This window comes from Symphodus melops, assembly GCF_947650265.1.
Source record: "Symphodus melops genome assembly, chromosome: 17".
Taxonomy (NCBI): domain Eukaryota; kingdom Metazoa; phylum Chordata; class Actinopteri; order Labriformes; family Labridae; genus Symphodus; species Symphodus melops.
The window spans coordinates 16,122,587-16,149,281 of NC_136707.1; the positions used below are offsets into that span (position 1 = coordinate 16,122,587).

Sequence of the window (26,695 nt, forward strand, 5' to 3'; positions counted from 1 at the left end):
ACACCCAATCAAACAAAACCATCATAAGCTAAACTACCAGCAAAAGATATATCAAACAAGCATAGTGTGTGTGAGAGGGGGCGAGATCAAGATGGCCGTGTGACCACGTGTATTCACGTAATGGCGGCTATGTTACCCAGCGGAATCTAGCTAACTCTATCTCTTAACTAAACAATGTGTAGAGGTGTGTGAGGGAATTAGAGAAAATGGGGGGGGGGGAGACAAGATGGCGGTGTAGTCATGTGTTGTCACGTAAATGGCGGCGACTAAGCCCAGATTTTCTAAACTCCTATTGTCCCTAACGGACCTCGCTAACGATAACCCTGTCCCTACCTTCTTGAAATGTGTGTGCACGTATGAACAGGCACCCATTCGCGTATGTAGGTGGACGTGTTTTAGTAGAGGAAAGAGAATATAAAGAAACGACGTGTCTCAGGAGTCTGGATCACACTCTGAATCTCACGTACAACTCGAGTTCTAACTCCACTATCACAGTCCAATGGCCGAATTTCCGTCAGACAGCGTTGCATTGGTCACCCTGATCGCGAAGCTATTAGTCGGTTGTAACGCTACCGTTCACAAATAAACACACAATGGGGACACAGCGGCCCAAAATAAAGGGATTAATTGAGAGTTTAAACCCTGGACGCGGCAGTCCGGGACAAAGTAAACGGAGGTTTCCCTATAAACTCTGGACACAATGGCCCATTAACAAAACAAGTACTTCACAAATTTAAACAATAAGTCAGTTATTACGCACTCTCTAAGTTAACTGCCCAGACCTATATCTAAGCCTCACTTGAAACCGTTCGTCCCCAGTTGATGAGACGAAACAAGTCCGTAGATGGAGCGGTCTTCACCTGTCTCCGTGCAGTCCAATGGTGGGGTAAAAGAATGGCGGTAAGTCCTAGAGGGTAAGCGAAGCCAATGTATCCTCCGTCGAGCAAGGTGATCTGTGAATATCCCGTCTTTGCAGGACTAACAAAACGTAATCTTTTGTGATTACCAAATACCGTTTTAATTCGGTAGTAAAAGACGCTCTACGTGGAGAGGCGTTCAAGCACGTGATCAGAGCTCGGAATTCTGAGCGTCGGTCTTCTACTAGGCCTAGGGTTCCCTGCGCGCCAAAACTTTCAAACAAAGAGGAGCGTGTTGTTTAGAGAGGATGTCGGGATATCTTCGGACGCCTTTGGGAGGACGTATGAAAGAGGCAGAAAACGGGTTGTTCTAGGGTTTTGTAACTTGGGCTGTGTGGGAGGGGTGCACCTTCAGTCCCCTCCAATGAGAAGAGGGGTTTCGGGTCCCCCCTTCCTTTCACATGTAGGTGTGAAATACTGCAAAGGCCTCTGGGACCTTGAGTCTTCTAAAAAGCTCTTTGTTCTGGCTGAGAGTACTCTACTCAGGCTTTTCAGAGGGGAACAGGCCCAAGTCCTTTGTTTGCCTGTGTTCAACTTGGAAGGCCCCCAACATTATATTACGAACGACAACAATTCATTAAATGCAAAAACCAACCCCACTTCAATACAAAAGTTATGATTATCTTAAAACCTACCAACAACAACACTTAATTAAATTCTAAAATCAACACCATGATTACATACCAATACTCGACAAATCCGTCAACGTGGGACAGATGTTCTTTTGAAGGAACAATCCCCTCATGATCACTAAAATAAGTAGACCACACTACTTACTGTACCTGGTAATGTGTTGTTTTCACATACACGTGGTCAACAAGTGTGCCTACCAGTGTCTCTCAGTAGTGGGTCGTGTCACTAGCTGCACATACCCCCTTTCTGCAACGAAGTTGAGGATGGAAGTGGACTTTAAAATGTCATCATTAAAATCTCCCATGACGGGAATCGTGTTACTTAAGGGGTCAGGCCTGTCAAGCAACTTGCCGAGATTCCTTAAGCAAGGACATGGGGTTAGACGGTGGTCAATAAATGACTGCAACTACTATGTCCAAACTAACGTACTTGTAAACCAAGCACTCTAAATTCAACAGTGGCAATTTGATTAAGTCGTATGCCACATTGTCTGCACTAAACTTGCCAACACCACCATGTTGTTGGGCTTGCAATGCTGTGAAAACTGGACTATAACTATTGTACAATAAACTTCGTGGACAGTTAGAAAAACTGTAACCATCAATCTTTATCGTTTCTGAAGACTCATCAGGCAGCCATGTTTCTGTAACAGCAATGCAATTAAGCTGCAAATTCTGTGTATAAGCCACCAAATCCTGTAAGTGCAGAGACAAATTCTGAACATTCATCAAAAACACATTGAACATCTGTGTGCTGTGTGTCATCAACAACTAAGAATGGGGGCATACTTTCCATGGCGTCCTTAATGTTGTCTTTACAGTATATTTTTTGCTCTTTGAAATCTTGAATAACTAACCCTGACAAACTTCTCACACGGCTGAAGGCCACATATGCCTGACCAGCTGTAAATCTCTTCTTAAGAGATGCAACAGCATTGTCCACAGTAAGACCTTGAACCTTATGGACTGTACAAGCCCAAGCAAGTTGAAGTAGAAATTGCCTTCGCATTCCACCTTTCTTGGTAACATTTTCTTCAGACTGTTTCCTCCTCATAGCCCCAACCTCAACATCATCAAACTTAACATACACTTTCTGAGGAAACTTATCAACATTAGTCACAATGTGGGTTACAGTACCACACACCCCATTAACAAGACCATCTAGAACAGGGTTTCTTAACCATGGGGGAGGGGATAATATGTTTGCATCTGTGGGCCGTAAGGGCCGTGATCGTTGGCCTGCAATATACTCTCCGACCACCAGAGGCAGTAATGCGCCAGTTAGAAGTAGGCCTACATGGCGAGAAGGAGAAGAATATTTAGTTTAACGTCTCTGGAGAAGTCTCAACTCTGCTAGGTGACTACCCTGAGGCTCCGTTTACACAGACGCTGTGACAGAAACGCATCGAAACAACCGCACTCCGGATTGGAAGTACAGACCGTCTACACGGCAGGTCTTGCCTGAGTGAAAACGATGTAGTTCTCACGCCCGGCCAGTATTGGGCAGTGGAACTTTACAACGCAACACTCACCAGTACAACCACTTCCTCCACAACATCCTCTTTAGCGGCTAGTTCTCCCAAGTCTTACCCAAATGCTGCGTATGGTCGCCCTGCGCTTGGGCAAAGGTTGAACTGTTTGCCGCAAGTATTCAATGCTCTTTCGGCGGCGACATACACAATGTACCATATCAAGGTTCTGTTTAAAGAGACTATGCAACGTGAATAGCTGCTGAAGCACATCGCCGCTGCCATTGTTGTTTGTTTGTTCTCGACTACTGCGCATGTCCAAATGTATCGGGGAGGTGTGGTGAGGTCATCGCAGCCAGAGAGTTCGCTCTGTTTCGTTCTGGCTGCGATACGCCCCCGTATCAGTTTCCCTCCACCCTGGAGGTCGAATTCAAAAGCTTGCGTTTTCAACCCCCGGGCCTGAATCTGAATGGAAACGATAATGACCGCAACGGGGGCAGCGTTACACAAAACGGAATGCTCTTTTTAATTTCAACAAATCTACCTAACTACTTTGAGCACCTAAACATGGTTTTATGAGCAAAATTAATTAAATCTTGTTAACTCGTGCAAGGTTTTATGCATAATTAGCCTATGTATAGGTTATATATTGATTAAAAACATACAAATTAAGAACAGTATTCATTATTACTACATAGTGACACAAATAGCTATTAAATAAAAATGACCGCAAAAGTTAAAACGGAACCATTTACTCGATTGGGCCCCAGACTACCTTGCCCTGAAAATGTTAGGGCCCCAAGGTCAAAAAGGTTAAGAAACGATGATCTAGAACATCCACATTCTTAACCAGCATCACACGGGCACCTATCCCCAAGGGAAGTGTTTCCTCTAAAGATTTGTTAGAGGTTTTGCTGTCATGTCATTTAAAAGTTCCAACTTTCCAGTTTTCTTTCTATTCATAAAATCCTGTGCCTCGATCGCTATATATTCAGGACAAATCTTGAATACATACTCAAGGTTGTGCTCATTTACTTTATTATTTGTTGGAAAAATGTGCTGAGCTGACTTAACCAGTTTCGCAACGCTTCAGTGTCTGACTATCACTGAGCAGCATTGGGGTGTCCTTAGACTGTGTTCTGAGTCGATTCAACAACTCTGCAAACGCAACATCTTTTTGTCTAACTATTGTTGTTAATTCAACAACCTTAAATAAACTAGACCAAAAGTTCACCCCATCATCTACATAAAGGGGTTTCCCTTTTATCTGAGGCAACTGGAAAAAATCTCCTACTGCAATAACGCTTACATTGCCAAATGGGGAAAAGTCCCCAGTCTGTTTTATTTGCCTCAATCTTCCATGGATGTAAGTAAACGGCCTATGATTAACAATAGATCTCATCAATGATCAGTATCTGAAGATCACTATACTTGGCTCGCAAAGAATTAACCTTTTCCTCATCCAAAAGGAGTGTACGGTAAAGCGTACATCCATTCCAATAGAAAAAGTGCTATGAATAGTTGTTGCATGCAAATTGTATGCAGCAATCCCTGTAGGAGCTGTCAACAAAACGCAAGTGTTGTCAGGATGATGACAAGCTGTTGACAACAATCTCATGGCCTCATATTGAATAGCCTTGATTAAATGGCTCTTTCCTGTACCAGCACCCCCTGTGATAAACGCGTGCAAAGGATCTGGTTTGTTACCTCAAATATTTTTTTAAACGCCATTGACGTATCTGATTGAAGACAGACAGCTGTTTTTCATTCAGAGATCTAATTAAAGACAAGCCATCAGGTTGAGACATCACGTTCCTTTTCTCCAAATGAGAAACGTCTTTACTGCTAACAGCCAAATCTGGTATGATCTCTACTTCTTCTTCCTCGTCATTTTCATTGATGATCCGTTCTTGCTGACACTCTAAACGCTCTGCTTCCAGCTCTGGACACAGCTCCCCCCAAGCATAGATAGATAGATTGATACTTTATTGATCCCGAGGGAAATTCAAGGCATCCAGTAGCAGTATACAGACGGGCAGGACACAAAACATTAGTTACAAGATAGATAGATAGATAGATAGATACTTTATTGATCCCGAGGGAAATTCAAGGCATCCAGTAGCATTATACAGACAGGCAGGACACAAGACATTAGTTACAATACACACCCGCTGTCCCCCCCCCTGTATACAAAATCCCCCAAACAAGATATAGCAGCCCCTATGTGACTAAGAATAAACATAATTATATGTTAAACCTGTGCAGTTAGCATTAGCAATTAGACTTAAAACTTATATAGCATAATGTACATAACCTGTGAGGAGAGAAAAACATGTGTTGGTTAAAAGAGACCTGTAAACAGTTAAGGAACCTTAGAAACAAAGTGCTGACATTCTAGAAACTAGTTACATGTGCATGTACAGGGGTGTTGGAGGTAGTGCCACAGGTGTGAGTACAGTTGTTAAACAGTCAATGCAGGAATGTAAATTGGCTCACCAACTTAAAGGAGCAGTGATTTGCATTAAGTGTCCTAGACAATAACCTGAAACCAGGAGTGCTTAGGGTGATTATCATTGAGTACCCAACTATTGGGGAGCAGATTAGCATTAAGTGTTGAAGACAATAGAGTGAAACTTGACCTAATTAGGGTGATCATGTCAACCATTACAGATGTAGCATAACACAACAGTAGGATGAAACCAGACGTGATTATCTTTAAAGTGACCAGTGCTCAGTAAAGTGACTATCAATATGCATTAGTGTCCAAATTGGGGGCTGACTCTGAGGTCAGCAGTGCAGATGAGGAATGAGAACCTCCAGGGATCACCGTGCGCTTCTTCCCTGCCGTGACAGTGAAGTGTTGTACAATCTGATGGCCAGGGGGACAAAAGAGTTCTTGAGTCTGTCCGTGGAGTACGACTGTGACAGCAGTCTTTCGCTGAACATGCTCCTCTGCCCGGTGAAGGTGATGTGCAGAGGGTGGTGTGTGTTGTCCATGATGGGGAGCATTTTGTCCAGAGACCTCCTCTCTACCACTGTCACCAGTGAGTCCAGCTCTGTGCCCACCACAGAGCCGGCCCTCCTCACCAGTCTGTCCAGGTGTGCTGCGTCCCTCTTCTTGCAGCTTCCTCCCCAGCACACCACAGCGTAGAAGAGGACGCTGGACACCACAGACTGGTAGAACATCTGCAGCAGCTTTTTGCAGATGTTGAAGGACCCCAGCCTTCTCAGGAAGTACAGACGGCTCTGTCCCTTCCTGCAGGTAGTGTCCATGTTAGGCGACCAGTCCAGCTTGTCATCCAGCTGCAGCCCCAGATACCCGTAGGTCCTGACCACCTCCACGTCGACCCCGCCGATGGAAACCGGTTCTAGATGTGGTTTCTTCCTTCGGAAGTCCACCACCATCTCCTTGGTCTTGGAGGTGTTTAGCTGCAGATGGTTGTCACTGCACCACGTCACAAAGTCCTCGATCAGGCTCCTGTACTCCTCCTCCTGTCCATCCCTGACACAAGCAACTATCGCAGTGTCGTCCGAGTATTTCTGCATGTGGCAGAGCTCAGAGTTATACTGGAAGTCCGAGGTGTACAGGGTGAACAGGACGGGGGAGAGCACAGTCCCCTGTGGTGCACCGGTGCTGCTGACCACAGTGTCAGATGTGCAGTCCTTCAGTCTGACGAACTGTGGTCTCTCTGTGAGGTAGTCAGTGATCCACCTCACCAGGTGCGAGTCCACCCTCATCTCGGTCAGCTTGTCTCTCAGTAGGAGGGGATGGATGGTGTCGAAAGCGCTTGAGAAATCAAAGAACATGATTCTCATCACGCTGCTCCCTTTGTCCAGATGAGAGTAAGCCCTGTGTAGAAGATAGAGGATGGCATCGTCCACGCCCACCTTTGCCTGGTATGCAAACTGCAGTGGATCCTGTGCGTGTTGTACCTGGGGTCTGAGGTGTTGGAGCAGCAGCCGTTCGAAGGTCTTCATAACGTGGGATGTCAGAGCGATTGGTCTGAAGTCGCCTGGCTCACTGGGGTTCTTCTTCTTGGGGACAGGGGTGAGGCACGAGGTCTTCCAGAGCACAGGAACCTTCCCGAGCCGCAGGCTCATGTTGAAGATGTGCTGAAGTGGCTCCCCCAGCTCAGCAGAGCAGGCCTTTAGCATCCTGGGACACACCTTGTCTGGGCCTGCTGCCTTCCTGGGGCGGAGTCTCTTCAGCTCCTTGCTCACCTGGTCTCTGGTGATGGTGGGGGGGAGGGGGGATGGATTGTCACTGGAGGTTGTATCTGTTCTGGTGGAGGTGTTGGGGGGGAGTGAGAGGGGGGGAGGGGGTGTGTGGAGGGGTGCTGGGGGGACAGGCACTCGCTGCAGCGACGGGGCTGTCGAACCTGTTGAAAAACAAGTTGAGCTGGTTTGCTCTCTCAGGGTCCCCGTCTTCTGCGTTGTTGTTTTTCTTTTTGCAGCCTGTGATGGTCTTCATGCCCTCCCAGACCTCTCTCATGTTGTTCTGCTGCAGCTTCTGTTCTACCTTCCTTCTGTACTCCTCCTTTGCCTCTCAGAGTCTGACCTTGAGTTCCCCCTGCACCCGCTTCAGCTCTGCCTGGTCTCCCTCCTTGAATGCCCTTTTCTTCCTGTTAAGGATCTCCTTGACATCGCTGGTGATCCAGGGCTTGTTATTCGGGAAGCAGCGCACAGTTTTAGTGGGAACCACAACGTCCATACAGAAGTTCATGTAGTCAGTTGTGCAGTGTGTGACCCCCTCAATGTCATCACCATGGGTCTCTTGTAGGGGACTCCAGTCAGTGGTCTCAAAGCAGTCTCTGAGCGCCTCCTCTGCCTCAGGAGACCACTTTCTGAAGGTGCGTGTAGTTATCGGTTGTCTCTGGATCATGGTTTTGTACTGTGGCTTTAGTAGGACCAGGTTGTGGTCGGACTTACCCAGAGGTGGTAACGGGGTGGCAGTGTAGGCGTCCTTCACGTTTGCATACAGGAGGTCTATTGTCCTGTTCTTCCTGGTGGGACAGCTTACAAACTGGTGAAAGTCCGGTAGTGTGGAGTTCAAAGTAACATGGTTAAAGTCCCCTGAGATGGCGATGAAAGCATCCGGGTGCAGCGTTTGTAATCTTGAGGTGGTCGCGTGGATGACGTCACACGCAGTTTCGGCGTGTGCCCGGGGAGGAATGTAAACACAGACTACGATCGCGTGAGAAAATTCCCTCGGCATGTAGTGAGGACGGAGACCCACCGCCAGCAGCTCGATGTCTTTGCTGCACGTTGCCTCCTTCACAGTAACATGTCCATGGTGGCACCATCTGTTGTTAATAAACAGCGCGAGTCCTCCTCCTTTCCGTTTGCCGCTGCGTTTCGTGTCTCTGTTCGCTCTCACTGTAGTAAAGCCCGGCAGATCCACGTTAGCGTCCGGGGTGTTTTGAGTCGGCCAGGTTTCTGTGAGGCACATTAAACTGCACTCTCTAAATGTCTGGTTGTTCCTCACAAGAGCAGCCAGCTCGTCTGTCTTGTTGGTTAGACAGTTTACGTTCCCCATAACTATCACCGGAACCGAGGGCTTGTACCTCCATCGCTTAGCCGCGAGCTTAGCCCTTACCAGGGCCCCGGCTCTACAGCCTCTATACCGCCGCCTCAGCTCCTCTGGTATCGGGTGAACGATGCCGGCTTGTCCCGCTGACCGGAGCGAGAGCAGCGTTTCCCTTGAATAAGAAAGTTTTCCGCTGCTATTTCCACGAAGGCACGAAAAAGTATCCATAGGATACATAAAGTTATACACTGAAGGTGTACTATAAAAACTATATAGTATAGTACTATAAAAACTATAAAAGTAGAAGTTGGCACAGAGCCAAAACAAACGAATAAATATCAGACAAGTACGACAGGGACGGAGCTACTGAAAGTGCGGCCACTCACGTCGGCGCACAGGTGAGATTAGGAACAATACACACCCGCTGTCCCCCCCCTCCCCTCTGTATACAATAATCCCCCAAACAAGATTTAGGAGCCCCTATGTGACTAAGAGTAAACATAATTACAGATTGAACCTGTGCAATTAGCATTAGACTTAAACTTATATAGCATAATGTGCATAACCTGTGAAGGAGAGAAAAACATGTGCTGGTTAAAAGAGATCTGTAAACAGTTAAAGCGCCTTAGAAACAAAGTGCTGACCTTCTAGAAACTAGTTACATGTGCATGTACAGAGCTGTTTGAGGTAGTGCCAGAGGTGTTTGAGGTAGTGCCAGAGGTGTGAGTACAGTCATTAAAGAGTCAATGCAGGGTTGCAGACTGGGCCATTAAAGTGCTCGGCAACATAAAGGAGCAGTGATTAGCATTAAGTGTGAAGGTGAAACCAGGAGTGATTAGGGTGATTGTCATTAAAGTACCCAACTATTGAGGAGCAGATTAGCATTAAGTGTCAAAGACAATGGAGTGAAACTTGACCTAATCAGGGTGATCATGTCAACCATTACAGATGTAGCATAACAATACAGTAGGATGAAACCAGACATATGATTAGGGTGATTATCATCAAAGTGCACAGTAAGGTGACTATCAATATGCATTAAAGTGACAGTCAAACAGCAGTCTGTCACTGAACATGCTGAACATGCTCCTCGGCCAAAAATGGGGCTAAAGGGACTGCTACAAAAAGGGGAAAAGGAAAAAAGAGGAAAGGGGGAAGAAGAAAAACTTCAAGGTTTTTTCAAAGCAAGGAACTTTATTTCTACATACAAAACATTCAAAACTGTACTGTAAACGTCTTGTTTACAGTACAGTTTTCTTATAAAATAAAAATAAGTCAAATTAAAATAACTGTAGAACTGCCACTTAAACAAGGTAAACTTGTATTAAAACTGCAAAATTACTCTCACAACACACACTGTTGGAAATGATTGCATTTGTACATTTGACCCACATTTGTAACAGCCCTATTTGTCCAGACTTTCTTGCCATTCAGCCACTGTTTTACCAGATGCTGGACAGTACCACTTTCCCTTCTGCTGAGTGTGTCCAGTGCTTTTACTTTTATTTTGGCCACATAGTTTGCAAATGTAATGATAGTCCTCCTTGAAAGGACGCTTTTTTGGCCTCTCCCCCCTTGCCAGGCGATTCTCATCTTCAAGTGCTGCCCTCTGGTGTCTCCACCAGAGGGCAGCACTTGAAGATGAGACCCTAAGTTGACGATTAGGGTGCACTGGCAACTGGCTTTCTGTAGTTGCTGAAACTGCAGATGAAGAGGGGGCTGAGACAGGGGGAGGTAGGGGTACTTGATGAAAGTACGGAGCAGGAGCTTACCCAAAGGGAGATGAAACTGGAAAGTTATTTGGGTTGTAAGTCCAGGCGAAAGGAGGCGGTTGGAGCTGTCCCTGGTTTTGGAATGACCATGCAGAGGATGAAGCTGGTGGAGGTTGGGGCTGCTGATACATGGGCCAGCCAGGTGGTGGCAGCAGCTGACTCTGCCCATGGGAGGACCAGGCAGGTGATGGGCATGGTGGAGGCTGATGGAGGTGATGCATAGACCAGGCAGGTAATGGATCTGATGGCAGGGGACCCTGATGGTTTGAGGATGAAGCCGGATGCTGAGTTGAAGCAGTCTGGCGTCGGCGTATCACTGCCATGCCCTCAGTTTTCTGGCTCAACAAATTCCATGACTGCATGTCCATGTTCAGCAGCAACAGCAGGGAGATCCCTTGCTTCTGGGATTTGAGTCCTTTACGACAGAGACCTTCTGGGGAAGCTGTACTCCTTGCAGCAACGAGTCCTTGTCTGTTCTTTTCTGCTATTTGTGCAACCTACAAAAATAAATAAATGATCAGTATTTGTTACACATGAGAACAAATGCATATACCAATACTTTGTTGTTTTGGTGAAAGCTGTTGCTGCGTTGAAATATATGAAACAGACTCAATGTAACATTGATTTTAACATTTCTAGAAACAAGCACGTGGAGTCCTAATTATCCTAATTATAGGTGTACTGAGAACAATGCCTATTGTGTGCTCCATCACCAGCATCTCTGAAAAAACATGGTGTGTTCTCACCTCCTCTCTACATCATAGGTCAGCATTTCCATTAAAATGTTTTAGTTTTTCTGATATAGTATGTTAGGCACGATTTCAATAGTGAACATAGAAATTGAAAATGTCTTACCAAGCAGACACTGTTGTGTTGTTGATGGTAACAAGAACCAAATTAGTCTGGTCCTGTACCACCTGGCTGTCTTCCAGCAGTTGCTTTATATGGCAAAAGATTTGCACGATGGACTGAGTGAGGGGCAATGTGTTTGGCCTGTTTCTGGCCTGCTGGAACTCCTTCAACAGTTTGAGGGCAACACATTCAGAGATCCTGTTGTGATCAGGTCTCTGGGCAACCTGTCCATGTGTCATGAAGAGTCTGTTGAAGAAAAAGATGGCAGAATAGATGTTACACATCTGGTCCATAAAGTTCACAGGAGTTTGTTATTTCTTGATGTACAGTGCCAAGTCAAAATTTGACTCTATAGTCTGTTTCTCTTTAATTCTACTCAAGTGATAAGGCTCCACTGTCACTGACAAAATGAACTGGGATCATCTTCATTGATTTGAAGTATGTGATCCAGGGATGTGCATTAATTCTCAGCTGAAAGAATACAGTGAAATCAATGATTTGTGTAACAATCCTAGTTTGGGTTACCTTTCAGCAGCTTGTTGACCAAGTGCAGAGCCACTGTGTTTCCTGGAAGCTCTCCATGGCCCTTCCAAGGTCTTCTTATTAGATTTTAAGAGGTACTTTGGGAAGGACTTGTCCATGGAACAGAGACTCGAGTACAGCCGCAGTAACTCAGTTGTCTCAGCGGTTGACAACGCAGTAATTGTGCGATTGAGGCTGACCAGAAACTCTGCCAGCTCATCAACACCTCTCGCATCACGTCTTTCCTGAAATCAAATTAAAAGGAAATGGGAGAAAAGATAATCAGTTGAGATTTTAAGATAATTACACATTGAAGAGATATGAAATGATCATGCATTAAAAGCATTACTTCATGTGAAGTGCTGGGGTCACTGGACAGATGCTCTTCAGTGCGCACACTTTCAGTAGGGCTGCTCGGGCTGTGAGAGATCCCACTCGTATTTAAGCTGGTGTCCTTGAAAAAAAAAGACACGTATTAGAGAGCCTCAACACTAGTCATTACTTTGTGTCAAGGCTCACTTGACAGAATCAGGTGAACAGGATGAACGGGTTTCAGTATGATGAACATCAATACGAGTGTTCTTTTTCTGGTCTCCGACTGACAAAGTTAGCTGCTGAAACTCTAGTGATGACTGATTTGCTTATGTTATGTGCTTTACGTGTTTGCTTTTTACTGTAGCATCATAGTGTATGGTGCTTACAAAATGTGGCACATGTTCCCTGTGAAAAATTACAAAACAAGTTATTCACAGCATGTACAAAACAATAACATTTAAGTTCAGTATCTGCAAAAGATCCTTGTATAATTGTTAATTACCTGCGATGATGAGGGAGTGGAGTCACCGTGGCAAAAAGGACTGAGGAGGGGAACTGTCCAAGGTGTCATCACAGTTGGCTGCTTCTTCAAGTGGTCTCTCACAGATATCTGCTGCATCACCTATTGTGACATCAGAACACTCCTCCTCCTGCAGTTCAATCTGCAGATCTGGTACAACGCTGCCAAGTTCACTGTGTGGCTTTGGTAGCAGGTCTCCTCTGTTGGACTGAGCCATTAAGTACTCCACAGCGATGCGTTCAGCTGTGAAAAAGAAACCAATGAGGAGAAAGAACACACATTTCTGTCGTAAATACACTAGGCTAAATGAGAAGAAAAAGGATTGTGGGTGATGTTTTTTGAACGTTTTCTGCTTACCAGGAGGTGTAAATTCTGGCACGACCAATGACTTCTGCTGAGATTGTTGATGTTCGACAACAAGCGGATGTCATAGATTCGGGTGCGAGATGCATGTTCCATCTGGAACCACCCTCAAGCATGTACATCTGGGTATGCATCGCATTTGATCTTGTTCCTGGGAAAAAGCACATGTTAAAGAATGTCATTCATGACTGATCATTTGTGTGACCTAGTTATATTTGAAGCACGTTCAAAAATTATGGTCAAATTTAAAAATGTGTATATAACTGTAATGTTCTGGCAGAGTTAAAAATCCTATATCCCATACACCTTTATTACCTGGAATAAAGCTGCACTGGTGGCGATGAAAGCTTTCCACAGAAGATGAACCTCTCCCACATCTGTAGACATCTAGCACAACGTCGCCCTTTTGTAGGCCAGAGTCAAGTTTTGTGTACAGCTCAATGCCAGGAGGATCTTAAATGCATTTCAGGTGTTTTTGTTGCACCTCCCACACCCGGGTCATGCTGTCAAGGTTGATCAGGTGTAAACCAGATGTGTCCGTCAGTCCTTCTGCAGTGCTTCGCCGATTCACCGGAGCTGATGCTGTTCAGGACTTGCGCGTCTGTAGGGGACTGACCAGCATGCTTTTTCCGCAGTTCTGACCTCTTGGCTTCCTTGAGACTGAAGTCTCCCTGATCCCACTCAAAAATACAACTGGACATCTTTGAGCAGAATGTGCCGTAGAGCAGATGATGTTCAGTTGTGAGACCAGCTGTAAATCGCCTCATGAAGTGGAAGATATCCAGTCTTACTTGAGTCTTCCAAGGTCGAAACATGTTCAGTACTGCAGGTACACCTGTTTTAACATACAAAATGTGTGTAAGCATATTGTTAAATATGTATTTGGATGAGTGGTATTAAGCTGAATGGTCTAAAATGTGATATGAGCAAGCTACACAAAGAATAAGGTACGTCATTTCTTCCTTTGCATTTTTGCCTTTTATGGCAACGTGTTAAACGAACATGGATGTTATGTGTATTTTTTGTATTCCAAATAATACATCGAAGTAATATGGTTACACACCTGAATCACTGCAGCAATCTCTGTCCACATAGATCACCTCTGGTTCTGGCTCACAAGCATCCAGGTATAGTTTGACAATGCCCTGGCATACCTCCTCCAGCCCAGCTCCCTCCCCGGTGGTCAAAACGCAGTTAAGCACCTGACCACATTCGTTGCTGATGTTGTTCATCCAAGTTGCTGTGTCTGCAACACCGCCAGCGAGTTTCTTTATCTATTTGGAAAAACAAAAAAAGAGGACAGTCTAACATCAAACTTTCATGATTGAACATTAAAAGATTAGTATGTGATCAAAGACATTGGACTGTACCTTTTTTGTTGAATCCATTTTCAATATCCTGCCATATGATGAAGTGATGACACCCCTCATTTCATCCACATGACTCAGGATCTCATTCGTGTGGGCTGTCTCAAACCACTGGGCAAGAGGCAAGGGACAATAAGCTGGTGGCTCACGATAGACCATTTCTTCACACTGGACTAAGGCAGTCCTCTTTTTGTGAAGCTCACAGTCAGACAGGTACTCAATTGTGTCTCTTGCCCATTTTTCACTGTGGATCTCCTGCAGTGCTTGCCACAGGTAACTAGAGCTGTTACCAACTGTCCTTGGCTTGAGCATGGTCACACACTTCCTGTCTAGTGCCAGCTGAGTGGAGAGAACAGCGGGGAACTTGTTCCGATGAGCAGGATCTAACTGGCACAAAAGGTCGCAACTTAGCATAAATGTACATAACCTGTGAAGGAGAGAAAACACGTGCTGATCAAGAGACCTGTAAACAGTTAAAGAGCCTTAGAAACAAAGTGCTGACCTTCTAGAAACTAGTGGTGTTTGAGGTAGTGCCAGAGGTGTGAGTGCAGTCAACAGTCAATGCAGACAGTTAGGGATGCAGATTAAAGTGCAGTTTGAGCCATTAAAATGCTTGGCAACATAAAGGAGCAGTGATTAGCATTAAGTATCCAAAACAACAAGGTGAAACCAGGAGTGATTAGGGTGATTGTCATTAAAGTACCCAACTATTGAGGAGCAGATTAGCATTAAGTGTCAAAGACAATGGAGTGAAACTTGACCTAATCAGGGTGATCATGTCAACCATTACAGATGTAGCATAACAATACAGTACGATGAAACCAGACATAATTAGGGTGATTATCATTAAAGTGCTCAGTAAGGTGACCATCAATATGCATTAAAAGTGTCCGACTGGGGGCTGACTCTGAGGTCAGCAGTGCAAATGCAGATGTGGAGTGAGAAAAGAGTCCAGGATTCACAGTGTGCTTCTTCCCTGCCGTGACAGTGAAGTGTTGTACAATATTATGGCCAGGGGGACAAAAGAGTTCTCGAGTCTGCCCGTGGAGCACGACTGTGACAACAGTCTGTCACTAAACATGCTCCTCTGCCCGGTGAAGGTGCTGTGCAGAGGGTTGTGTGTGTTGTCCATGATGGAGAGTATTTTGTCCAGAGTCCTCCTCTCTACCACTGTCACCAGTGAGTCCAGCTCTGTACCCATCACAGAGCCAGCCCTCCTCACCAGTCTGTCCAGGCGTGCTGCGTCCCTCTTCTTGCAGCTTCCTCCCCAGCACACCACTGCGTAGAAGAGGACGCTGGACACCACAGACTGGTAGAACATCTGCAGCAGCTTTTTGCAGATGTTGAAGGACCCCAGCCTTCTCAGGAAGTACAGACGACTCTGTCCCTTCCTGCAGGTAGTGTCCATGTTAGGCGACCAGTCCAGCTTGTCATCCAGCTGCAGCCCCAGATACCCGTAGGTCCTGACCACCTCCACGTCGACCCCCCCGATGGAAACAGGTTCTAGATGTGGTTTGTTCCTTCGGAAGTCCACCACCATCTCCTTGGTCTTGGAGGCGTTTAGCTGCAGATGGTTGGCACTGCACCACGTCACAAAGTCCTCGATCAGGCTCCTGTACTCCTCCTCCTGTCCATCCCTGACACAAGCAACTATCGCAGTGTCGTCTGAGTATTTCTGCATGTGGCAGAGCTCAGAGTTATACTGGAAGTCAGAGGTATACAGGGTGAACAGGACAGGGGAGAGCACAGTCCCCTGTGGTGCTCCGGTGCTGCTGACCACAGTGTCAGATGTGCAGTCCATCAGTGTGACGTATTGTGGTCTCGGTGAGGTAGTCAGTGATCCACCTCACCAGGTGCGAGTCCACCCTCATCTCGGTCAGCTTGTCTCTCAGTAGGAGGGGATGGATGGTGTCGAAGGCGCTTGAGAAATCAAAGAACATGATTCTCGTCACGCTGCTCCCTTTGTCCAGATGAGAGTAAGCCCTGTGTAGCAGATAGAGGATGGCATCGTCCATGCTCACCTTTACCTGGTATGCAAACTGCAGGGGATCCTGTGCGTGTTGGACCTGGGGTCTGAGGTGTTGGAGCAGCAGCCGTTCAAAGGTCTTCATAACGTGGGATGTCAGAGCGATTGGTCTGAAGTCGCCTGGCTCACTGGGGTTTTTCTTCTTGGGGACCAGGGTGAGGCACGAGGTCTTCCAGAGCACAGGAACCTTCCCAAGCTGAAGGCTCATGTTGAAGATGTGCTGAAGTGGCTCCCCCAGCTCAGCAGAGCAGGCCTTTAGCATCCTGGGACACACCTAGTCCGGGCCTGCTGCCTTCCTGGGGCGGAGTCTTTTCAGCTCCTTGCTCACCTGGTCTCTGGTGATGGTGGGGGGGAGGGGGGATGGATTGTCTCTGGAAATTATTTGTCCTGGTGGAGGTGTTGGAGGGAGGGAGGGGGTGTGTAGAGGGGTGCTGGGGGGACAGGCACTGGCTCATGTTGTTCTGTTGCAGCTTCTGCTCTACCTTCCTTCTGTACTCCTCCTTTGCCTCTCAGTCTGACCTTGAGTTCCCCCTGCACACGCTTCAGCTCTGCCTGGTCTCCCTCCTTGAATGCCCTTTTCTTCCTGTTAAGGATCTCCTTGACATCGCTGGTGATCCAGGGCTTGTTGTTCGGGAAGCAGCGCTTAGTTTTAGTGGGAACCACAACGTCCATACAGAAGTTCATGTAGTCAGTTGTGCAGTGTGTGACCCACTCAATGTCCTCACCATGAGTCTCTTGCAGGGCACTCCAGTCGGTGGTCTCAAAACAGTCTCTGAGAGCCTCCTCTGCCTCAGGAGACCACTTTCTGAAGGTGCGTGTTGTTACCGGTTGTCTCTGGATCTTTGTCTTGTACTGTGGCTTGAGTAGGACCAGGTTGTGATCAGACTTCCCCAGAAGTGGTAAGGGGGTGGCAGTGTAGGCATCCTTCACGTTTGCATACAGGAGGTCTATTGTTCTGTTCTTCCTGATGGGACAGTTTACAAACTGGTGAAAGTCCGGTAGTGTAGAGTTCAATGTAACGTGGTTAAAGTCCCCTGAGATGGCAATGAAAGCATCAGGGTGCGGTGTTTGTAATCTCGAGATGTTCGAGTGGATGACGTCACAAGCCGTCTCGACGTGCGCTCGGAGGAATGTAAACACAAACAATGGCGTGGGAGAACTCCCTGGGCATGTAGTATGGACGGAGACCTACCACCGCCAGCAGCTCGATGTCTTTGCTGCACGTTGCCTCCTTCACAGTAACATGTCAATGGTGGCACCATCTGGTGTTAATAAACAGCACGAGTCCTCCTCCTTTCCGTTTGCCGCTGCGTTTCGTGTCTCTGTCCGCTCTCACTGTAGTGAAGCCCGGTAGATCCACGTTAGCGTCCGGGGTGTTTTGAGTCAGCCAAGTTTCTGTGAGGCACATTAAACTGCACTCTTTAGGATGTTTGATATTGAAGCCCATGGTACAACGTCCAGACCTTTCAGACATCGAGAGGCGCCTCAGAAAAACGAAGGTAAGCACTAACCTTTTGAATAAAATTGCACACATTGGAAAACCTTAATTATCGTTGTCTGGTTGGGGTATAGACGGTGTTAGTGTTTAATTTTAGAAAATTGAATCAAGAATACAAGTAAGCGATCGAACAGAAGGCCGTACGAAGAGAAACCAGAGGCGAGAGACTGGTTGTGAAGCCAGGGGCGAGAGACTGACTAGGACGTCAGGGGTGAGAGACTGGCTGGGTTAAATGTTGGGCTGGGTCTTTTCTTCTGACACTGAATGACGATGTAAAGAAGGCAACAGGTTGAGCGCTGGTCATTTCAGTCGACAGAGAACTGTGTGTGGGATCATTGGGGAGGCGGTGAACCAGCAGAAGTGTATTAAAACTGTGAGTCTGGGATAGAACCCCCAGTGACTGGCCGCAGTTGTCATTAGGACTGCTGTAGAAGCTTGCCAGTTAGGACTCCAAATAGAGCATTGCGTCTATACATTTTCTGCTGTTCACGTGTATATGGTGTCTTCTGTTGTGTTAACTTGAACTTAAGTTCTGCTACTACAGTTCAAGTACGAAGATAGATAGATAGATAGATAGATATTATTCCATTCATCGCAGTGTTCTTTCACTACTTAAGTTTTTGTAGTTAAAAACTAACTTTGCTTTCTTTTTCTAAAAAATGTAGTCTTACTTTTTTCTCTTTCATCTCTCACTTTCTCTCTCTCACTCTCTCTCTCTCAAAACTTTAGTTCTCTCTTTTTCTTCCTTAATAATGGCGTGCAACAATATGCAAACATTTCAGGATAAGTGGGAGGTAAGTACTCTTCCTAGGAGGAGTTCCTCCAAAAGAACGAGCCAAAAACGAATCTCAGTTGTCTAAATTGAAAAATGAATTACAAAAAGCAGGTACTTTTCCTGCTGATGATGATGAGAAATGGACAATGTAAGATTTAAATGAGGTGCTGTTTCAGCTTTATAGTCGAGCTCAGGCTGACCTCAGTCAAGCAAAAAGGTTGGTCAAGATAAAGTTAAAAATGTTGTGTGAAACGGCAGAGGTACGAGCAGCTTTGTGTCATAATTTAAAACTGGCGTATAAACTGAGTTTAATATTCCCTCAGTTGAAACTGACAAACAGATAGAAGCTCAGGGCAGACGGTTGTACCCTGAGGTACCATGCGACATACGCCCTCCTTCTTATGCTTCACCATTGACAATTCCACTCCAAGCGCCACTCGTTCACATAACTGAAGGTTTTGCGGATCTAGAATTAATTGATCACGGACAGTATGAACAAAAATTGGGTGACATGTTGCAAAGAGCAGAGGTTCTACAAAAGAAATATCAGGATTTTGAGTGAACTGTTGCGGAGTCAAAGGCGGAATTGCAATCAAAGGGTACGGAGGTCATGTAAATATTGGGAAAAAGAGCAAAGGAAGAACAGGCTAAATTGATAGCATTACAGCAGCAGACAGTGAGTGAAGAGGACAGTTTATCTGACGGTAATCTGATGGATTTTTCAGATGATGACGCGGGGGCGTCAGACACTGCATTTAAACAGGAGGGCACAGCAGAAGATGTTAGACAGAAAGAAGAAGATGGTGGCAAAGTCTCAGGAAAGGGAGGCCAAGGGTGATAGAGTAGATAGGGTGGAGTTTCAGGACAGGTGCAGGAGTAAAATTGATGAAGATTTTTCCCCCTGTGAGGAGGGGTCGAGTTCAGTATTGTTCAGCTCTACACCGCATATAAAAGACAAGGCATATTCAACAGCCACTCATCACACACTCCACCTCGAGGGCACCTTTACTCAGACACAAGAGCCTCCTCAGTCTTACACTGGTCCAGTTACAAGATCGATGTCAAACATTAACCTTCGAGATAGTGTACGACAACATCGTCAGTGGTCTGAAGCACATCAAGGCCCACCTCCGCCACCGGAGGGAGAAATTCCTGTCCTTCAGACTCCTCTTTTACAACAACCAGGACAGAGTGTTGATGTTTATAAGCCTTGGAAAATGACAGACATGCACCTCCTCCTTGAAAAGTTACCACCTCTCAGGGAGGGTGCAGGTCCTTGGATTAGGACGTTTGAAAATTTAACTATGGGGTTGAAGTTGGCCATGGGTGATATTAGGTCCATGGTGTCAGCGTCAAGCTCAGCTGGTGAACTGGCAAATGCAGAATTATCAGCTAAAACTATATTAGTTTCGGATGATTCAGATTATGGTAATGTTAGAACTGCTTTTAATACAGCTCTTCGTGACCTGTTCCCCTTGAAGGTCATTGAAGGTGAAGGTTTGAGGTTCTCCCCAAAAGCTGGTGAGTCCCTAGAAGAATTTGATTCATGCAAAACAATTATGGCAGGATCACACAGGCCAAAATCCCGCGAGACCCGGAGGAGTACAGCTTCTGTTTAAACGGGCAGTTCTTACTGGTCTTCCAGAGCCAGTGAAAGCTAAATTAGTAGACACACCTGGCCTTAATAGTGAACCACTCCCCAGATGGGAGATACATGTATTACATCATTTACGTACTCACAAACAGAAACAAACAGTAGATGATGGTGCTAAAAAAGGACTTGGAACTGCGTCTTTTAAAGATGCAGCTCAGAGAGGCAGAGGACAAACTCAATACGAACAAAAACAAGCCATCTACACAGGCTCTAGTGTTACAGCCAGAACAACCATACGAATTTGATCCATCTATGCCCCAAGTGGTTCAGGGATCATATGGTCCTTTTCAACAACAGATGGGGGCATGGGGTTCTCCACAGCAGCTATATTTCTCTTGTGGGAGGGGTAGAGGTCTCAATCCTAATCAATTTGGACGTGGTCGCAGGGCATATGGTGGGCATGGTAGGGGTAGGTTTGCTCCAGGCCGGCAGGACAGAGGATGTTTTCTCTGTGGAAAATTCAATCATTGGGCGAGGAACTGCCCGGAACAGTGGGCTGCTCCGGCCCCTAACCCACAGGGACCTCAACAACCACAGCAGGGTCCTCCTCAACACCAGGCACCTAATCCTCAAGGAGCCCCTCAGATGTGGCAGCAGCCTGAATGGCATGCCTAGGGCCACCCAGAGTGCTTCCAGGGAGAGGGTTTGGCAGAGCCCCTCCTCCCAATGACTGTTGAATCCATGCGGCTTCCTTTTATGGTTGACACAGGTGCACGATATTCCACTCTCACTAGTGTTGTTCCAACCCTTCAACTATCGTTGCAACGGGTTCCAGTGGTGGGGTTCTCGGGTACACCAACAGCTATGCCTCTCACACAACCATTGAAGACTCAATTGGGGTCACAGGTTTTTTCACATCAATTCCTGTACTCCCCTCAGTGTCCTGTTAACATCATGGCTAGAGACATTTTGTGTAAATTAGGTCTTGAGGTTACGTGTCTCCCCTCGGGCACCACTGTCCGTTTTCCAAATGGAAGGATTCTGAAGTGTGGATTGGATTGTTTATCCGTTTCTAATGGTTTTGACTCCGGACGTACAACCTGAACCTCCAAACACTCAGGCTGATGTGTATTGGGGACAACTATGCCCAGAGACACTTGACAAGGGGGGCATTCTTTCTCAATACCATTTCTGGAAACCCTGGTTGCAGTCTATCCATCCCTTTGTCCCACCAAAAGACCCGTAGCACGTCACTCTCAATTATACTCGCACTCCTAATCTTGTGTACCATGACGCTTTTGTAGCACAGGTTGAAAACACCCATTGGTGTATTACCTCCCCCTGTATTCTCATGGGCTAAGAGGGTGTTGTAGCTGTTGTGGACTTAACCCCTGATCAGATGGCATGGTTTGAACTTTCAGATTATTCTTATCCACATGTCTCACTTGCCTTACATCCAGGTCACCAGGCTAAAGAACTCCACAGCACACGTTTTTTACCACCATTGATCTTGCTAATGCATTTTTTTGTATACCTTTGGATCCAGGACTACGAGACATTTTTTTCGTTTACATTCAGGGGGCAACAATACAGGTATACTCGTATGCCCCAAGGCTTCATTCTTTCCCCTGGATTGTTTAACCATGCATTAAGACACATACTTTCAGGTGTAGTACTTCCAGCTGGTGTGGTTCTTGTTCAGTATGTTGATGACATTCTTTTCGCGGCACCGAGTGAACAGCACACATAGTCATGTGTCATCCACTAACTGTATTGACAACACATGGTGAATGCTTTGGATGAGATAAAAGAAGTCACACTATCACAAATCTTAGACAAACAAAGTTGGAAAAAGTTTTGCTCCAGCCACACAATTACACTGCAGAGGGCATAAACATGGCTGACCAGATGAACCCACTTCCTCCTCACATCTGTGAAGAACAAGTTCAGCAGGATGTAAAGATAAGGGCTGATTTATCAAATGAGTATATGGCTCATCCAGAGGCAAGAACGTTCTTTACAGATGGCTGTTGTTTTAGACACCCAGAAAAAGGGTTACAGGCAGGTTTTGCAGTTGTTGAGCAGAAACCAGGACGTGGATTTGTTAATGTGGAAACTGGAAAAGTGGAAAGATCTCCCTCGGCACAGAAAGCAGAATTAAAAGCATTAGTCGTAGCATTGAAAGCAGCAGAAGGTGACATTGTAAATATTTATACTGATTCTGCCTATGCTCATGGTGTTTCACACTATGAATTGGCCAGGTGGTATAGAGTTGGTTTCCAGACAGCTACTGGACAACCTGTGAAACATTTTGATGTGTTGCAGCTCGCAGAAGCTCTTATGCTCCCTAAGCAGGTAGCAATCTTAAAATGTAAAGGACATGACAAGGTAGATTCAGACATCGCCAGAGGAAATGAGGCTGCAGATTATGCAGCTAAACAGGCAGCGGGATATGAGTTGATATGTCCAGTCATATCCACTAGCCAAGATCAAAATGTTTCTACAAACACATGCACCAGAAAAGATAGTTGAGTTACAAAAGCAGGCTGGTGTGTATGAGCAGCAGGTATGGATTGATCATGGCGCCACTTCTACAGATGGATTATGGCGTGCCCATGATGGAAGACCTGTGTTACCTTCAAGATTGGCATATCTATTGATAGCAGAGGCTCATGGGCTGTCCCAGGTTTTTAACGGACAAACAATTAAGAATCTGCAGCCATGGTGGCATCCTCAAATGAAAAGTTTAGTGGATGATTGTGGGACAGTGTAAGATGTGCCTAGAACATAATCCAAAACCCACATTGAAACCAACAATGGGAAGTTTTCCCATCCCAACAGCTCCAGGTCATGAAATAGTTATTGACTACACAGACATGGGTGCAGATAACAGAGTGCAGGGATACTGATATCTCCTTGTAATAACAGACATTTTCCAAGTGGGTAGAAGCACGGTACGGAAGTACGGTTTGCAAATAACTAATAAAACAATATATTCCCAGATTTGGTTTTCCTCGACAGGTTAGGTCAGATAATGGCACGCACTTCAAAAACTCTGACTTGCAACTTGTTGAACAAGCATTAGGAATCAAGCACAAGTTTGGCTCAGTTTACCATCCACAGTCTCAAGGGCAGGTCAAAAGATTAAATAGAACTATTAAAACAAAACTGGCTAAAATTTGTGCTGATTCCAAGCTCACATGGTTAGAGGCCCTTCCGATAGCTCTTATGTCAATAAGGGCTTCTACCAACAGCAGTACAGGTTTCTCCTTTTGAGTTGTGCACAGGAAGGAGGTTTGAGAGCCCAGCGACAGTAGGTATAAGGGGGACGCCCCTGGATCTTACCAGTCTTGATTATACATCTTATTATGGGGCTCTAACTGTACTGGTAGCTTCTCTTTCTACACAGATTCAAGATCGTGCTGATGCCAGAAAGGATCTTCTTCCAGGAAAGGGTGTGAGACCCTCTGAGTGGGTGTGGTTGAAAGTCATCAAAAGAAAGTGGACAGAACCTAGATGGACAGGACCTTTTCAAGTTGAGGAAGCAACTACTCACTCTGTCCGCCTGAAGGGTAAAAGTGAAACTTGGTACCATTTATCCCAGTGTGCCCCAGCAGACGCTCCCCAGCGCACACTGACTGAGACCAGGTCAGACCTCAGAGACCTGTGTGAACTTACTCACTAAAAAAATATATATATATAAAAAAAGACACGTTTTGTTTGTTTGTTTTTAAAATGTTTTTTGGAATGCTTCCTAATCCCCATGGTAGACTGTTATGGATTAGGACAGCTCTGTTTTTTGTTTTTGTTCTCCTTTTCGCCTATGTTATCTCTCTATTTCTAGGGTTTAGAGGCAGACGCAGTGATCTCACAGGTTTTAATACCAGATTCCATCATTTCAATACTACTGAGGTTCCGACCCCGGACATTGATTTGTTTAACAGACGAAAACGCTCAGTAAGTTACAGTGGACAATCAAAAGATGTTTGTATTAAACGCCATGGCGGGATTGAGTTACACTATACAAAAAGGGCCACGCAAGCTTTTCATTTTGATTTGTGTGATGTCATAGATTGTGGCAGTTCCCCTAGTTCATGGAGGGGCTATGATGTGTATATTTGCAAGATCTCTTTAACACAGGTTGAAGTCACTCCTTATTGTCCCGGGTGGGGCACAGTTCTGTGGACCACCAGACCAGGAGGCTGGACCTCACAACCAGAGGATGTGGGTGGAAAAATTATGAAATCTGCCATACAATTTACTAGGGTTCAGGGAACATCTAAAACTGTTGGGGCTTATAATCCCCTTCCGTTGACTGTTGCGGGCATTAACTCATTCCCCGCCATTGACGGAAATTTCCGTCATTCGAATCCAACCGTTACCCGCCATTCCGTCAATTGGTGTTTTCAGTGTAATATGATAGGGGGCGCTCTGACGGATGCTGTGAAAAAGTTACAGGACTGTGGGGTCAAAAACCAACAAACAAGACCACCCGCGGGAAAGTAGAGAAAAAAAATATATACATCTTCTTCGTCCTTATTTTCCGGCGGGCAGAGTTCGATCAGTCTGTATGTGAGTTTGACGCGCGTCAAAAAGTAAACATTAGCCGTATAGATATGAGATAAAAGCTCTTGAACAGTACAAACATGCCGGCGCCAGCAAGGAGATATTCGGCTGCGGAAGCTACAGAGTTAATTATCGATACAGACTCTGATAATTCATTTTTTGACCTCCGTGAAACTGATCTGGATGAAGGCGGCAGCGGCGACAGCGAATGGAGGGATTCAGGACGTGTCAGAGGTAAGATATGATCACGTTATTTTTTGATTCACCGTGATAGCATATGCATCTGATAATTCATGAGATAACGTGACGTTGAAATAACATATCCCTCAGTTTTGTACATAAACTATGTACCAAACGAATTTTTGACAGACTTTTTATTGTAATTTCCAGACACAGAGTCCAGGTCTCCAAGATCCAGGTCTCCAAGGTCCAGACATACACGTAGGTGCAAGAGGTGAGTCATGATAACATATTTTATTTAGTTTGATAGTATGTTACTAGGATTGTATGATTATTAGATACAAGACAAGAGCAGCTGCTAATTTGTGAGAAGATAAAAAAGAAATAATTTATCTTTCATTTTGTACACAAACTATTTACCAAATGAATATTTGTATGACATTTTACTGTCATTTTACACACAGAGTCCAGGGATTCAAGGCCCAGGTGTCCTGGCCTGTAAACAGAACTACCCAAGGTGAAAGAGGTAAGATATGATATGAAGAGGCTGAAAAATAACATTCCTCTCTTTGTGCACATCACACTGTTGAATAAAAAAAAAGTCTAATTATTTACAGGTCTAACACAACAAAGAGGCAGAGGTCGGATCTTATGGAGGTCAAGTACCTGGTGATCAAGCAAGAGGCCCTGTAAACCAGCCAGGTGCAGGTCCTGGTCCAGGTAATCTGATGTGGAAAGAAATGAACTGGCAGCCAAAAGACTTTCCTTTCACTGAGAATCCTGGACCTCTAAATGATGATGCTGCTCTTGATCATATCATTCCTAAGCCTGACCTTGAAATGTACTGGTCTACAGATGACATTTTGGCCAATTTACCAAGAGCGCTACGCAAGATCCCGTTTTTTAACCTCAAATAACTTAATTAAAACAAACTTCACAGAAAAATGAGCACTTGAACACCATGTAGGGTGATAATAACTAATGATCACAGCAAGGTCACATCCCGCAACCGGTTTGAAATCATATGGAGATTTCTACACTCCAATGATTATGAATCAAGGCCAGCAAATAGCACTGACAGGTTGTACAAAGTCCCCCCTGTCTTATATTACCTTATATCTAAATTCAGTCAAATGTATCAACCTAACACCAACATTTGCATTGATGAGGGTATGCTTCTGTGGTGTGGACGGCGAGCGTTCAGGTTATACAATCCCCAAAAACCAGTGAAATATGGGTTCAAATCCTACATCCTTTGTGATTCTGACACAGGGTACTGTTACAATATGAAACCCTATTGCAGAGAAGGCACTTCCCTGGGAGACACAATTGTCTCTTCTTGATCAGGTTTTTGTTCAACTAATGTTTTATTATTGAAAATAATAATGATATTTCAGTGTTTGTAAAAACAAAGTATTTCTGAGTGTATAAGAGAAGAAAAATGTATAATATAGTTTGTAAATGTTGTAGTGCTACACTATTCAAAGAAAATGTATAATTTTATGTAATCATTTTTATTTATTTTAGTTATTTATTTTAAAATATAACTGTAGTTGTCAAATGAAAGTAAAAAGAATCCAAATGTAAACTCAAAATCACATTTTTTTCTTGAAAATAAGTGTGTTTCCCAAAGTGCTGTTTTCTCAGCTTTTTGTCGGGAATGTTGTTTTTTTGTGAAAATGGCCGATATTCAAGTGCTGATAAAAAAAGATTGAATGAAGTTTGAATAAAATAGTTTTTTGTATATGAAAGCAGAGGCTCTGATCTTTCTTTTGATGTATTCAATATTTACATATTCAA

General features: G+C 45.1%; 1 long non-coding RNA gene across 3 annotated transcripts in view; it reads left to right on the top strand.

Annotated features, from left to right (window-relative positions):
- LOC306838079 overlaps positions 1 to 25,648 on the top strand; it is a 93,613-nt gene extending 67,965 nt beyond the window's left edge. For all 3 annotated transcript variants that reach the window (XR_013781033.1, XR_013781034.1, XR_013781035.1), the window contains one exon: positions 25,604 to 25,648. This is a non-coding gene — a long non-coding RNA (uncharacterized lncRNA). The remainder of the gene's footprint in view (positions 1 to 25,603) is intronic.
- Positions 25,649 to 26,695: the final 1,047 nt, after the last annotated feature.